This window comes from Notothenia rossii (assembly GCF_949606895.1).
Source record: "Notothenia rossii genome assembly, chromosome: 11".
NCBI classification, from domain to species: Eukaryota; Metazoa; Chordata; class Actinopteri; order Perciformes; family Nototheniidae; genus Notothenia; species Notothenia rossii.
The window spans coordinates 14,624,374-14,638,328 of NC_136910.1; the positions used below are offsets into that span (position 1 = coordinate 14,624,374).

The window sequence follows — 13,955 nt, forward strand, 5'->3', positions numbered from 1 at the left end:
TTTAACACAATTCTCACCCATGTCTTCAATTTAAAGGTCCCCTATTATACTGATTTCCTTCAGTATAGTATAGGTCTCAGATATATAAAAAATATGTCTCTGAATAGAAGTGTTTGGCTCAAATTACCAAACGGATCATTGTAGCATCCCGTAAACCACTCTGTTTCAGCCCTGTTCCTAAAGTGCTGATTCTCTGTCTGTTACTTTAGATGAAAATAAGGAGCACCTCCCCACGCCCCTCTGGGAGATATTTTAACACAATGGTGCTCTAGGAGGAGATTCAGGTGATAGGAGGCGGGGGGGGGGGTACCTTGGTTTGTTATTGGCTAATGGTTACACAAGCCAAAACATGGTTATGACATCATAAAGTGGCCAAAATCTGATCAGCTCATTTTCAGACAGGTTTCTATATAAATGCATAAGGAGAAAAAGTGAGCAAATCTTTTTTCCTGAAACTTTCTGAATCTCTTTACACAGAGGGGACACATGTTTGAGTATAATGTATGTGCAAACCATCCATTAGACAACCTCAGCTTCTTTCGAAATGATCTCGAGCCGTTAAATAAAACAAATTCCTGAAAAGATAGCACTGTTTCATATTACTTCACAGCTAGATTTGTGTTTTTATTTCTCATTCCGATTCCTACTTTTGACAGTTCTTTGTAAACGATGTGGAGGCGTTCATGGCTCTTTCACCAACGTGCGAAACATCTCCGTTCCCAGACAAAGTTGTGCAGACAGACGAGACAAGGAGCCCTGGGCTGTAGCCAGATATACACACAGAACGCTTGATAAATCCACAGGGTGTTTTTCCCTTTTGTGTGGGTGTACATGTTTCTTAACATGCCCATTAATGTCAGTCCATACTGCATGTGTCCTTGTGTGTATTAGAGCAGTGGTTTCCAACCTTTTTTCCCAAGAGCCCCCCCAAATGACTCCTGTTGGAAGTTGCGCCCCCCCCCCACACACACACACACACACACACACACAAGGGGGGGGCGCAACAGCTGTAATTAAAGTTTAAAAGTCTCAAAATGCTACAACTGCTATCACAAACTGGATGAATGTGAAGTATTTTGTTAAAGGAGGCTGAAAGCGTAATTAAGGAGCACTAGTGACTTTGATGGTTATTGGACTCAGGATTAATTCATTTGGATTCCCGCTGTATGAAGAAATTAAAGGACGACGCAAGTGGAAACAATTCACAAAGGGATTAAACTGTTTAAAACACATGCTCAAAGTAAGCCGGATTTTGCCGATGTGTTTATGTGGATTCAAAAGTTGTAAATAATCTACAAAATGGAGGAGACCGATTTGATCGGAGCAACTGTGACAAATAATCCAACTGAAACCGGAACATTAAGGACTGCCCGATCGCCCGGGGCCATCTAGTATTTAGCTCGGGCAATGAAGCCTCACCTGCTGGTTGCCCGATCGGGCAATCGATTATGCCAGAATCATGCAGCTCGTGGATCCAGTAATGAGTGACCCGACAGTAAAACTAACCATATCTATAACTAGTTTAGGTAGTTTGAGAGGTAATTAAAATAGCTACGAGTGATATTCTAACCTGAAGTGTGTGTTTTGTCCGCTCACCGCTGCATGTGATCATGCAGAGCTGCGTGTCGACTCGTCAGCAGCTGCAGCTGATCTCTCTCTCCCGTCAGACGGTCAGATTAGACTTCACTCGCGTTTATGTCCATATCGATCAGATCCAGCTAGTTCTAGCTAATGATATGACTACCTGCCTATTAAAAGACACCTAAACAATAAGTGTCGCTATGCAACAGGGTGAGGCCACAAAGTATAGCGCAGCATTATGCATTTGTTTACATGCCCATCGGAGCCCCGAGGCATTACCAACAGATCAACGCACAATCAACCCAGACAGGACATCTCTTTCTCCACATTACGTGTTAGACATTAGAATTGACTATTCTTGTCTGTCACATACTCTTCTTGTCTGTCACATAAGTGGCGCAACTGAAGCGGTATTGCGCTAAAGGGAAATTATTTTGACCGAAGAGATTTAGATTTGCCGGCTAACGAGAACTCCGAGGTCACCATGTTGTGTGCTTCGCGGATGCGCTCGGCTCCTCTCGACTGCTGCTCGGGTCTGCTCGGGTCTGCTCGGTCAGCTTCCGGATGAGGAAGCATTCATTCGACCAATTTACAGTAGATAACATTACAAACATTTTTAACAGATGCCATAATAGTGTAAATAATGTTTGTTTTGGCAGTTATAACTGAATGTAATGTTTTCTACTTTTTTACATCTGGGAAGGCATTTGCCCTCATCAGATGGAAAGTGTCTTGACCAACAACTTAAGTATTTCTTATAGCTATGCAGGGCATGCAAGCGAGCAAACAAACAAGTGAAATGAAGAATACAATTGAAATTGTACAATATAATATTGTGGTGGTTCATCTTATAATTCAGTCTAGAGACTGCACCAGACAGCATCTACAGTAAGACCTGGAAAAATCTAAATGTTCTAGGGGGAGGCCCCCCAAACCCTTCGTGCCATTTCATCCGCGCGCATTTTTCAGGGCAATCTCTATTGGGCTCAGGGCCATCTGTAAATTAGCTTAGATGGCCCACAGGGCCATCCCCCAAAATCCTTAATGTCATGCACTGTTAAGTGTTGCAGGGAATCTTCGGCGGGGGACTTGTTTAATCCTAACCCCGTTCTGTCTGAGCTGCTCCCAGGTGCCTTGGAGAATTTGGGAGAGGAGAAAGGGAAGAGAGACATCACCATGGAGGTGAAGTGTGTCGGATTTTGGGATGGAAGTCTGAATAATTTCAGTTTGTACATGCTGCAGTTATAATAACCTAGGGATTTTTTAAGGCCTCTGGCCAGATGTTAGTCATGTCTGGGCCTTGCGACCGAGAACTAGGAATTAACGGGCTTTCTACAAGGGTCCACTTAATTGTTGTTAAACCAAAATATATATCCTAATGCAAACCCAAGAGGCAGATGTGTAGGAGGATGGAAAGTAATACAAAATCTCCCCAACAGTGAAGCACATTATTTGATTAAAGAAGCTACATCTCACAGACCTTTTTTGAACAATCAACAAATGAACAGGCTGCAACATGAAATGGAGGTCAAATAAAGAATACTCCTGAGACAAATGGACTTTGAATAATCAATGCAGATGCAAGTCAAGTGAATCCTACATACCTAAATGCTAACATCTGCATGCTAACATGCTCATGTTGACAATGTTAGCATGCTGATGTTTAGCAGGCTTACCCGATTCTCCATATTAGTTAAACTTGTTAGCATACAAAGATACGTTATTTACACAAAGTCCCCAATGGGGATGTCATTAGCTTTTCATGTTTGTATATCTTTTGAATCTAGATGGGAATTAGGCCTTAGCAGCAGTTTATGACTCTCATATTTAGTTTTGGAAGGACTTGGATATTTCCATCTTTGTTAGGCTTATTCCATCACTGTATTTCTTATTGATTTTACACAGCCACAGGTGAGTATTAAGTCAGGGTTCTCATTGAATTACCCACTAAATGAATACCACTATTGATATAGTCTGTCACATACACTGTCGGTGGGTAAATGATCTAGTCCTGACCGGGCCCCGGGACATTTCCAGATATTTGATTATAACAGCGATTGCCAAGTTAAGAAGTGCAGCTCTATGATATTATCACATTCACATCCTGCTTGCATTGGCCAAGGGCCACTCAGTGGTGCTCAGCAAGCCTCGATGCCAAGACAGACCGGTAAGGCAGACAGACAGGCGAGGGAGGGAGGGCAAACAAAAGCACACTCTTTGTTGCCCTCTTTCCTCTCGCTCTGCAACATTAAGCTCACAGTGTGTGGACAGCAGCTCATCAAGGACACGTCTCTGTTCACATTTGATCATAGAAGCATTAAATCCACACACATACAATTCTCTCCTGCAGTGCCATTTATTATAATTTCCTGCTGCTGCAGTTTTTCTTATCTTGGGGCTGATTTTGTCCCTTTTCAGGTTTGCCTGAACAACATAAATCACAATGAGCCTCGACACTTCTTTCCCTTTTACATCTCTCTAACACTGACTTTGTAAAGCAGGTGCTAGACTGCTGCTGCTCTATTCTAATTAAAGCCCTCTCATAAAAAATTCAACACCACCTTATTACGGTATAGCTTTTTATTTTCCATTATGCAACATTTAGAAAATAGTAATGCGCTCATAAGAAAGAATCTCTTATTAGTGATTCCTGCCCTTTATTTTTATTTGTATTTACAGGTTTCATATTTGTATTTTGTGCCTCTACTGTGACATGTTTCCATGCTTCAATGTTCAAAAAGCCCTTTATTGTTCTCATAGTGCCTGTGCTGCAGCACCTCTTTTCACCCTCTGTCTGAAACCAGAGCCCAGTCTGCTCTGATTGGTTAGCTGGCCAGCTCTGTTATGATTTGTGAACAGCTTAGAAATGTCCCACTCCTTAGAATATCACTTACATTGTGTTGGATTGCTAGCCAAAAGAAGTGTGAGTGTTACAATGTGAAGAATAAAAGAGAGAAACTCCCTCTGGAGGGATCTTTGGGATTTTAGCCTTTGCAGATGTTTTATTGAACAAAAACCTAAACCTTTGACAGAACTGAATAGAAAGACATTTTGAATTATAATATGACCTTATGAGATTTATCTTGGGTCATGAACTGTTTATGAAAGCGTAACGTTTTTTTTAAATGACACAGTGGCAGTTTCAGAGAGGACTTCTGTAAAAACAGCGTTAACTGATGCTGGGGCCAGAAAGCAACTCGCATGGCTCCTCAGTCGGTCAAGTGGTGTCATCTCTCCTTCTCTTTTTTCTCCTGCTGTGTTTTGGGCAGCGGTTGTCATCAGAGCTTATCTCTATAAATGGATTTGTGTTGGTGCACTGGGAGATCTTGTAATCTGATTGACCACAACCCCAAAGGTTGAGCCAACTGTGTGTTGCTGTGTGTATCCATATATTTGTGTGTCTCTGACCTGGTATTTGCCACCTTGGTTCTAGATATCTTCAGCTAAGCTAAGCAGGGTCTTGTTGTGGGGAAATAACAGCTGTATGAGAGTTTGGGAGAAACTGTGTTTTTAGGTCTGACGTACATTAACGTGATATGCATATGTGCATTGCTTCTACACACGCAAAGACCTAGCATCTGGTCTGCCAAAGAGCAGAGAGCCGGTGTCAGAGCCGATTTGTGTATGTTTTGTGTTCCTTAGAAAGGTCTGTCATGTTGAATTTGAAGCAAATATTCCTTGTGTTAATTTGAATGCATGAGTTTTTTTGCGGTACATATTTAATAACTACAAACAGCTAGTGCTTTGATTCCAGATATTAGTAGCTGTAATGGATTTTTTTACAAAAAGCGGTAACCACATGCACTGGTAGTCCATTCATGAATGGGGAAATAATACACTAATAGCTAATGACAGTCACCAAGGGCTGCTTTGTCCACCACATTCTGTCGGTTCAGTGCTTTCCCTCACATAAACCCTGTAATCCACATGGTGATCATTGTCTCATTTTATCAAAAAATGCTGAAATTACGTGTTTTTTAAATAAAATAAAAAAAGTCTGTAATAAAGGGTGTTGCTGTTTAAATCAATCATTCTGTCTTTGGGGCACAACCTGGGGAACATTGTTGAAAGGTTAAAAACAATTCAATGATGTTGCCTCTCGGCTACCTTTTCTTACGTTTCTCAAATAGCCAGTCCCTGATGGCTTGGTGGATCGCTGCAGCAGTACTGACTGCTTGATGCTGTGAGAGGACACAATGCTGACCCTTGATGGGCTGCTGTTAGATCCACACACAAAAGGGGGATACCTAGACTTTTATAATCATTTCATATTCTGCATTCAGCAGCTTTAGTGTGTTGCTGTGTTTTTCATCGGATTGCATTCCAGGAAGGTTCCTCCATTATTCAATAGTTTGCTTGATCTGATTCCCCACTGTCAGACCTGCTATTATTTATTTATGAGCTTTGAGATGATATGGATTTGAAATACTCCCTCACATTGCTTTCCAGGAACTTAGTTGTAAATAAAAAACTATAATACGCAGGATTAATGATAAAACTTCTTCTTTCTTTTCTCTATTTCACTCCTTTCGGCCTTCTGAGAACGGACTCTTTAGCGAGTGCCATTTGTTGGCTGTCATGGCAATCCTCAAGCATGACAACTCATTTTCCAAGATGTCATAGAGCAAATGTTGACTGCCTGTTTTTATTGAGCTCCAGAAGGGAGAGGGGTGGAGATGGGGAGGGCTGTAGGAGATGTGTCCATTCATTTATCGTTAGAGAAAAAAAAGGGAGAGAGAAAACCCCCCTCCACACCTCCCTTTTGCTCGACTAGACGAGATCGTCACCATGGCAGCCGCTCGGCATGCTCCCTGCCAGTGACATGCGAGAAAACCTTGTATCTACAAAATGTCAAAGTTGCGAGAGCAGAGTAAAGAAGACTTGTTAGCATATGGTTTCAAGTTTTTGCAGATGTATAAATGATTGAATTACGTTTTAATGAATGTAATCAGCCCATTGAACCCACAATCCTTGATTTGAAGGTACTTCCACATGAAAATGCTGCCTCCAGATTCCTTGGCTGTTCAGCGTTCCCAGGTAGATAAATTGTGCTCCTTGTCCCCTTTTTTTTCCCTACCACCCCCTCCTCCCTCTATACCCTGCCTTCAGGCCTCCCGTGGGTAATAGCAGGGATTATATATTAGATGGTACCAACCTGCAATCTCTACTAAAGCTTATGCACAGTGTGAACCAGTATGTTGTCATAAAAATAGACTCAAATAGGGAAAAAAAGCATCCAAGTACATTTATTTTTCCTTTTTTGTACCAAAATAAATATGTTAGTAGCGAGACAGCAAAATGCTTTATGTAAAATGTGGCTCCATATCTCTGCATACTGTATCTTTTCTGTCTTTAGATTCTGAAATCAGGGGAACCATTTTAGTTTTAAATGAGGTTGGTCTGGAGACATTAGCAGTCGGTGTCTGCTGGTTTTCGAAGACTCATTTGCATTATAGTCACTCTGCAAAATGTTCGCCCAAAAAGCACAAACTCATGGTCACATTTTCTGACCATCTGCCCATCACCATCCTTTTTGTGCCATCCTCTCTTTTCCTTTACTTATTTTTCATGATTAAAATGTTCATACTTTTCTTCTGAATTTCCCTCAAAGCATCATCATTATCTGCAAAGGGTGACCTACAGAGCGATATATGCTGTTTCACAATGCTCTCGGCTCTCCTTATCACTTCACAGCCTCCTCCTCTGAGGAAGCGGTCATCTACTCTTAAATTCACTTCTTGTCTTCTTGCTACATACCAGTTCTGCTTAAGACAGGAACTGCATCACGCCTTCCCCCTCCAGGTTCTGCTCCTCGTATGTCTCTGCTCTGTTGTTACATTTCTAACATTCTCTCTGTCCTTCTTGCTCCCTTGTTAAAACAAAAGGTGGTGAGCAGCATCCCTTTGAGGCTGGCTGCTGCTCAGTGAGCCCCTGGAAGAGGACTGCTGAGAACCGCAACTCTGCACCGCCAAGATCCAGGGATCGCCTCTCGTCACTGGGCTGTGAGAGCAGACCTCACCCCCCCTCCACCTTCCAGCTCCTGTCCAACCTCTCACTGAAGACGACAATGTGACGATTGGACTCTGTCAGAACCATGTGACCTGCTGTTATGGATCTGAGAATCACCATACATTGAATCAACACTCATTAAGGTAATTAAGCACCATGTGCCCTGCATACATGTCATTGTTTGAATGTGTTCAGCTGCTTTTTATGAATTCACTCTTGACATAGCGGGTTTCTTGAGGATTTCTCTCAACCTCCTTTGATTTGCACAGGGCTGTTTATTTTTGTTCGTGTTTTGCTGGACTTAATTTCTTATCACAAGTTCCTGACATATTTGTGGCTATTCAGTCACTTCCTCTTTCGGGAGATTCATGGCCTGAGCCTATGTCAGCTGGTAAAGGACGGAGAAACAGGAAGTTGGACAGTAGTGTGAAACAGCAGGGAGAACAGAGGGCTGTACTGTAGGTACACTGTAGGAAAACTGCCACTAGCTTGACTGCAGGCTTATTCAAAGTAGTTATATTGTTTGGAAAATACATTGTACACTGGTAATGTTTGCATTCATGTTGTGTAGTGCATTTTATTGGAAGACCTCGTTTTAAATCCTGTCTTGCATTTTTTTTAAAAAGGCTTTTGAACATGTTTCACTGGAGACTTGAAACTGAGAAAACAGATCAAAAGAGGGAGTTGGCTGGTGTCTTCATGGGAGTTTATCAATGCTGTGAGTTAAGCTGTACAGACACTAAATAAAGCAGTTTAACTTAAAGGTGACCTATCATGCAAAATGCACTTTTGTACGTCTTTTATACATGAATATGTGTCCCCGGTGTTCCAGGGAACTCACCAAGTGTCAGAAAACACAACCCTCTCTATTTTCCTCCATACCCAAATCTCTTAAAAAGGGGCTGCAACGGATCTGATACAGACTGATCCAGATTTGAACAATTATCTGACGTCACAGAAGTGGCGCTACGGCTATTGGGCCAACTCCACCAATCAGGAGGAGACAGCCACGGACATTGCCGTTCGAAAGCGCTGGAGACACTGTAGTACATATGCCAGGCCTGTAGATGGTGCTGTTCTCACAGAATCAGCCCATGCAAAGACAGTGTTAAATTGAGCGAAATGAGGAATGGCTAAAATGCATGATCTGTTTGGTATTTTGAAAAATAAAAAGTTTAAATATGTCTTATATAGGTATGGTCCTACACTATATTATTCGAATATAGCATGATAGGTCCACTTTAACTGTTTCTCTGATCATTTAAGATCCAGCTGTCTGGTGACAACCCTCCACTCGCTTACAAGTATAGTAAACAATGAACACGGCATTTTAAAGACTATCTTATAAATGATTATAAAAGAGATATGACACCATTATAGGAGACTAAATTACTAAATAAAACATATTTTTCGATTGATTTAAATAATTATTAGTCTATGCCATCTACTAAGCTGTCTTGAGCTTTCACAGTTGGTCTGTTTCTGTAACATTATAAATACACACATAATAGTCTGTATATTTATGTACTGATAAACTAGCCTGTCATAACAACCCATGGTATTTGACTAACGATATTTTATTAATGCAAAAGCCTCCCAACACCTGTGCTTTGACTTTGCTAATATTGAACAATTCCCTTCATTGTTGAGCAAATACAATATGTTGGTCCCCTTCCAAGCTGTTTAAAGACTGGAGGTGTTTGAGCATGAAATAATAAAGAAAATGAGCACATACACTAGATGGAGAAATGGAAAACAAACCAGAAGTCTAAGAAGGAAGGAAAGGGAAAGGATAGGAGACTGTTAAAATGTGGGGGCAAGTCATTGTCCATCATGTGTCTGCTTGTGTACGTATCTTATCCAGGTTTTTTTTCAGGAGTGAGTGGCGGTCTCGCTCCCATTTCCGCTTTGGAGCAGAGCGGTACAGGAAGGCTGGCTGGTTGGTTGGCTAGCTGCACAGGAAAGGAAACAGTCCCTATCAAACAGCAGATGGAGGACAGCATGTGCTTAGAAACACATACTCACAAAGGCACACATGCATGCAGGCCTACACACATTAGGAACTATGTGTAAATGTATTAGCTCTTATCAAGAGTGTGACCCAGATTGCACTCTGCAATTGTCAGCTGTAGAGAAGTTTTCATCGAGTTCTAGTTGAATGAGAATGATAGAGCACTCTGGCATTTCAATTGCAGTTTTGAAATGTTTTTATAAAAGCAAAGACATTATTATTTGTTATGCTAGAAGGTTATTTAGCCCTTGTGACTTTTCTCAAAGCCCACCACCCCCCCTCATCGTATTTATACTCAACATAGTGCTGCAGTCCCTTGTTGCTCTTCACCTTTAAAACGTATTCACCTTTAAAAAAACAGCAAAGTTAAAAAGTCTTTGCACATCAGGGACTTTTGCTGTTACTTCAATAGCTTGTCAGAAAGGGTTTTGTTCCCCAAACTTAAAAAATATCAGATTAAACTGATCTGAACCCAAGGATTCAATCTGTCAGGATGGGACAAAACAACAGTTCAGTTTTCCTTTTCATCCCCTGAGCTCTAGCAGAACTGATATGTTGACCCTTATGTTACCTCTGTGGCCTGCAGGTCGAACACATTTGTCTGTTGTTGAGATTAATGATATGTCATCACCTCCTCTTCCCCCCCCCCCCTCCCGCCTGGTGTGTATGCCCCTGATTTCTGATGGCCTGTCACGCCTCCACGCCTCTGTCAGGAGTTGTTAGTGCTGGGCCAGGTCTATCCCTGCATGCAGGCCCAACTCACAGAGCTTTTGTCAACAGCGTGTGAAGACGTTGAACTTCCTGTTTCCAAGAGTGCAGCGAGTTCTCCAAAGGGCCTAACTCCTCATTTGCTCTGCATATGGTGTGTGTGTGCATTTTCTCATTCATGTATCAAGCCTGCTTAAGAGGGAGGACAATGAGGCTCACTATGGTTCCCAAGGCCCCACTGACTGACTCATATTGCTATAGACCAAACAACAGGGTTACACAATCTTAATCAACAAAGTGCTGCTCATAACGTACTCTGCAGGAGCCGTGATCCTGCAAAGAGGATTGTAAAAAATGTGTTAAGTTGGGGTTTTGGTTTGGGTTACATAATAACTGTGCTGCCACCTCCAGATTCTTTAGGAGTTCAGGAATCAGCAATCATTGTAAAGCTTCGACTATGCCGCGAAAACACCAGTTGAGTTTGTTGTTCTGTCTGCTGTTGTTACTGGGCGTATGATCAGGGAGCATTATAGGGGTTGTTATTCTGGAAGATGAAGTGTGATACTGCGGGTTTGCTATTGAAACCTCATGCAGACAAGCTGGGATCAAGAACCAATGCTTACATCCCTTTTAAAGTCTCACTGTAGGGTTTTATAGCCTACGTCTGCACAGGTCTGCTCTATCTCTGCAAAGCAGCAGAGGCAGGCTCCTCTTCCTCACTGCGTGGGCCGTTCACTTATCCCTTCTGGTCCCACATCTCCTCTCCTCCTCTTCCTCTTCTCCTCCCCTCAGAAATCAAGTGGCTTTTTGTTCTCCCGCAGCAGTGCTCATCACTTGTTTCTCCACGAGTGCCCTCCCCTCTTCCTCCCTGTCCTCCTCTCAGGGAATGAAAGGATATTTTGGGGGATAGATCTTGTCTGTCTTGCTCCGATCCCCAAAGACTGTGGTTATCTCTGTCTGTCTGTGTCTGAAAATGGGGGTTCTATGCAAGAACCCCCCCCCCCACACTTCTTTCTGTGGGGGTTCGTTTTCTACACGCCTGGTCTTTGCCTCTGCGCTGATGTTAAATAAATCTCACACCAGTAGAACAAGCATTGTGGATTGTCATGATTACAGGCACTGACACTGCAATTTATTCTAACTCATTTGAGTGAAGTAGGTTTCTCTATCCCACAGGATTTCTCAATTGCCTGTTATTTCTACGCTTGAATAACATGACATAAAAATGAGCCTTAGATTCTCAGGGGAGGCAGCGTGGTTGGTTGTAATGCTCTCTAAAACCAGCCTCCCAGACGCCAATCTGAGTCAGCTGTTATGATTCTGCAAAGAACTACAGTCTAATCTAATTAATCCTTTTTATTGACCATTAAAGTTTCTAAAAAGGAAGTCTGATTGATTTATGGTCAGTTTAAGAAGTGATATTCCCCTAATGTTGCCACCAGTCATCATTTAGTTTATTGCTTCAGATGTATTCTGATGTTTAAGCTTATTATAAGAAAGGATGTGGTTCCTGCATGGCTAATGTTTCCGCATGGATTCCTCTAAGTAAATGCCTCAGAACAACTAAAAGGGGAACCACACAGGCTAAACAAATGCATTTTGAAAGAAAGGAAAATGATATCCTGATTAAATACTGGGTGTCATTTTCATGTTCCTGTCACTACTATGACTATTAATGGTAGTCACATGTCAATTACCAACACAGCACCAAAAGAGCATCCTACAGCTTTAAAAAAAGGGAACTGCTGTCTGTTATTAGAAAAACACTTTGCAAAGTTAGATGAGAAGATTGATCCCACTCTCGAGTCAATGAATGAAGCTACAGCTATCAGCCCATCACATTAGTATAGCATAAACACTGGAAGTGGGGGAAATAGCAGTGACTGAGTGGACTCTCAGATAGTTGCCTGGCAACCTGACAAAGTCACTGCACCCTGCCATGAAATAGTTCCCTTAGATATCTCCAAACGATATTACATTTAAAAAATAAACAATAAGCAAAGATATTACAGATACTAGGCAATTTGCTTCAACAGTTAAATGGACAAGTGTTGAGACTATTTATGTTGAATTAAAAAACTAATTTGTTTTCAAAGCTGTAGGAGTCTTGCGTTCTTGCCTCAACATCATTAGTTTTTTTACTGCAAGTAATAATCATAAAACATAAGGATAACACCCTCCTTGACAAATACTAGAATTGTCCTTTAACCAGTTGAAGAATGCAGGTTCTGCATGCATACATTTCCAACAAACCACCAAAAAGGACCCTCGCCTCATATTCAATAACCCAAGAACTCATTACGTTACCACTCTATTTAACGTTCATCCTCTTCTTAATAGCTCAACAATTCAAGCAATACATTTCCCATACATCACCGCACTGATGGGCTCCCAGCTTAAACAAAATCCCATCTTCTTCTTTTTCTCTCTCTGTTCCTCCACAAGTCTCTCACACTAATACCTGTTCACAGCACAGTTCCAATAATCACAGAGTGCTGGGTGGTAATGAGAAGTGTCACAACGCCGGCTTCATCATTTCCAGCACAGCTGCCGTGCATTACGCTGGCTATCGATGGCTCTGATTCCAGGCCGTAATTGCTCTGCTTCTGAATAATTGAAAGAAGGGAGGAGGTCAATCCCAGAGGTGTCAAGGTGGTAGAAAGATAGATGGCTCGGTGTTCAATGCTGTCAGGTCTGGAGGTGTAAAGGGCCTGGCGGACATGATGAGACCCTCAGGGGAAGATTGTCCCCACACGCATGATGGACCACTAGTAGAATGATTTCTGGCACGGTGGTCTTCAGACAGGCCCTGGCCCATGTGTTTCCCATGGATCCCTGCTGAAGTGTGTGTGTGTGTGTGTGTGTGTGTGTGTGTGTGTGTGTGTGTGTGTGTGTGTGTGTGTGTGTGTGTGTGTGTGTGTGTGTGTGTGTGTGTGTGTGTGTGTGTGTGTGTGTGTGTGTGTGTGTGTGTGTGTGTGTGTGTGTGTGTGTGTGTGTGTGTGTGTGTGTGTGTGTGTGTGTGTGTGTGTGTGTGTGTGTGTGTGTGTGTGTGTGGGGGTGTGTGTGGGGGTGGGTGGGTGTGTGATGCCAGGCAATGTCGCTGTGCATGCCAATTGTTAGCAGATTTTGGGCAGAAACACAGGCATGTATATCTGTGGATCAGAAGTGAGTTAATGACCTACTGGCTCCTTAGAAGAATTAACTGTGACAGTGTGTGAGACACTTACCCACACAGACTAAATGACACTCAAACAAGCCAACCAAGTGTAAGCTCAGATGTGGTGTTTGCAAGTGCAGACGACAGACTGGAGTAAATATTTACTACCAATTACGCTCTTGGTTTCCATGCCTCACCAGAGTTTGATAGTAGCTTTTAAATGCTTTAAACGGCAAATGCATGATGGTGTACGCTAAATGAGAGCAGCTCTCAAATGTTATGGCTGGAATGTTTTTAAGAGGATTATCCATAATCGCTTTTCATGTAGAAATGTGTTATTTTTTAACTAATATGCAGCAGCTAAAAGCTTTTATTTCCTGTGCAGACCTCTAATGGCAGTGGTTTTTAGGGTTAAACACAGTAGCTGACATATTTCAGTCAACAGGATGTTTTTGGATGAACCTAGCAACCAACCACACTTTGTTTTCG

The 13,955-nt window shown here is 42.1% G+C and overlaps 1 protein-coding gene across 3 annotated transcripts in view; it reads left to right on the forward strand.

The window, feature by feature from the left end:
* Nucleotides 1–13,955, forward strand: part of ptprea (protein tyrosine phosphatase receptor type Ea) — a 52,103-nt gene that overhangs the window by 18,568 nt on the left and 19,580 nt on the right. For all 3 annotated transcript variants that reach the window (XM_079656889.1, XM_079656891.1, XM_079656890.1), the window contains one exon: nt 7,467–7,733. The gene's annotated coding sequence lies outside the window, so the exon portion shown is untranslated. The remainder of the gene's footprint in view (nt 1–7,466; nt 7,734–13,955) is intronic.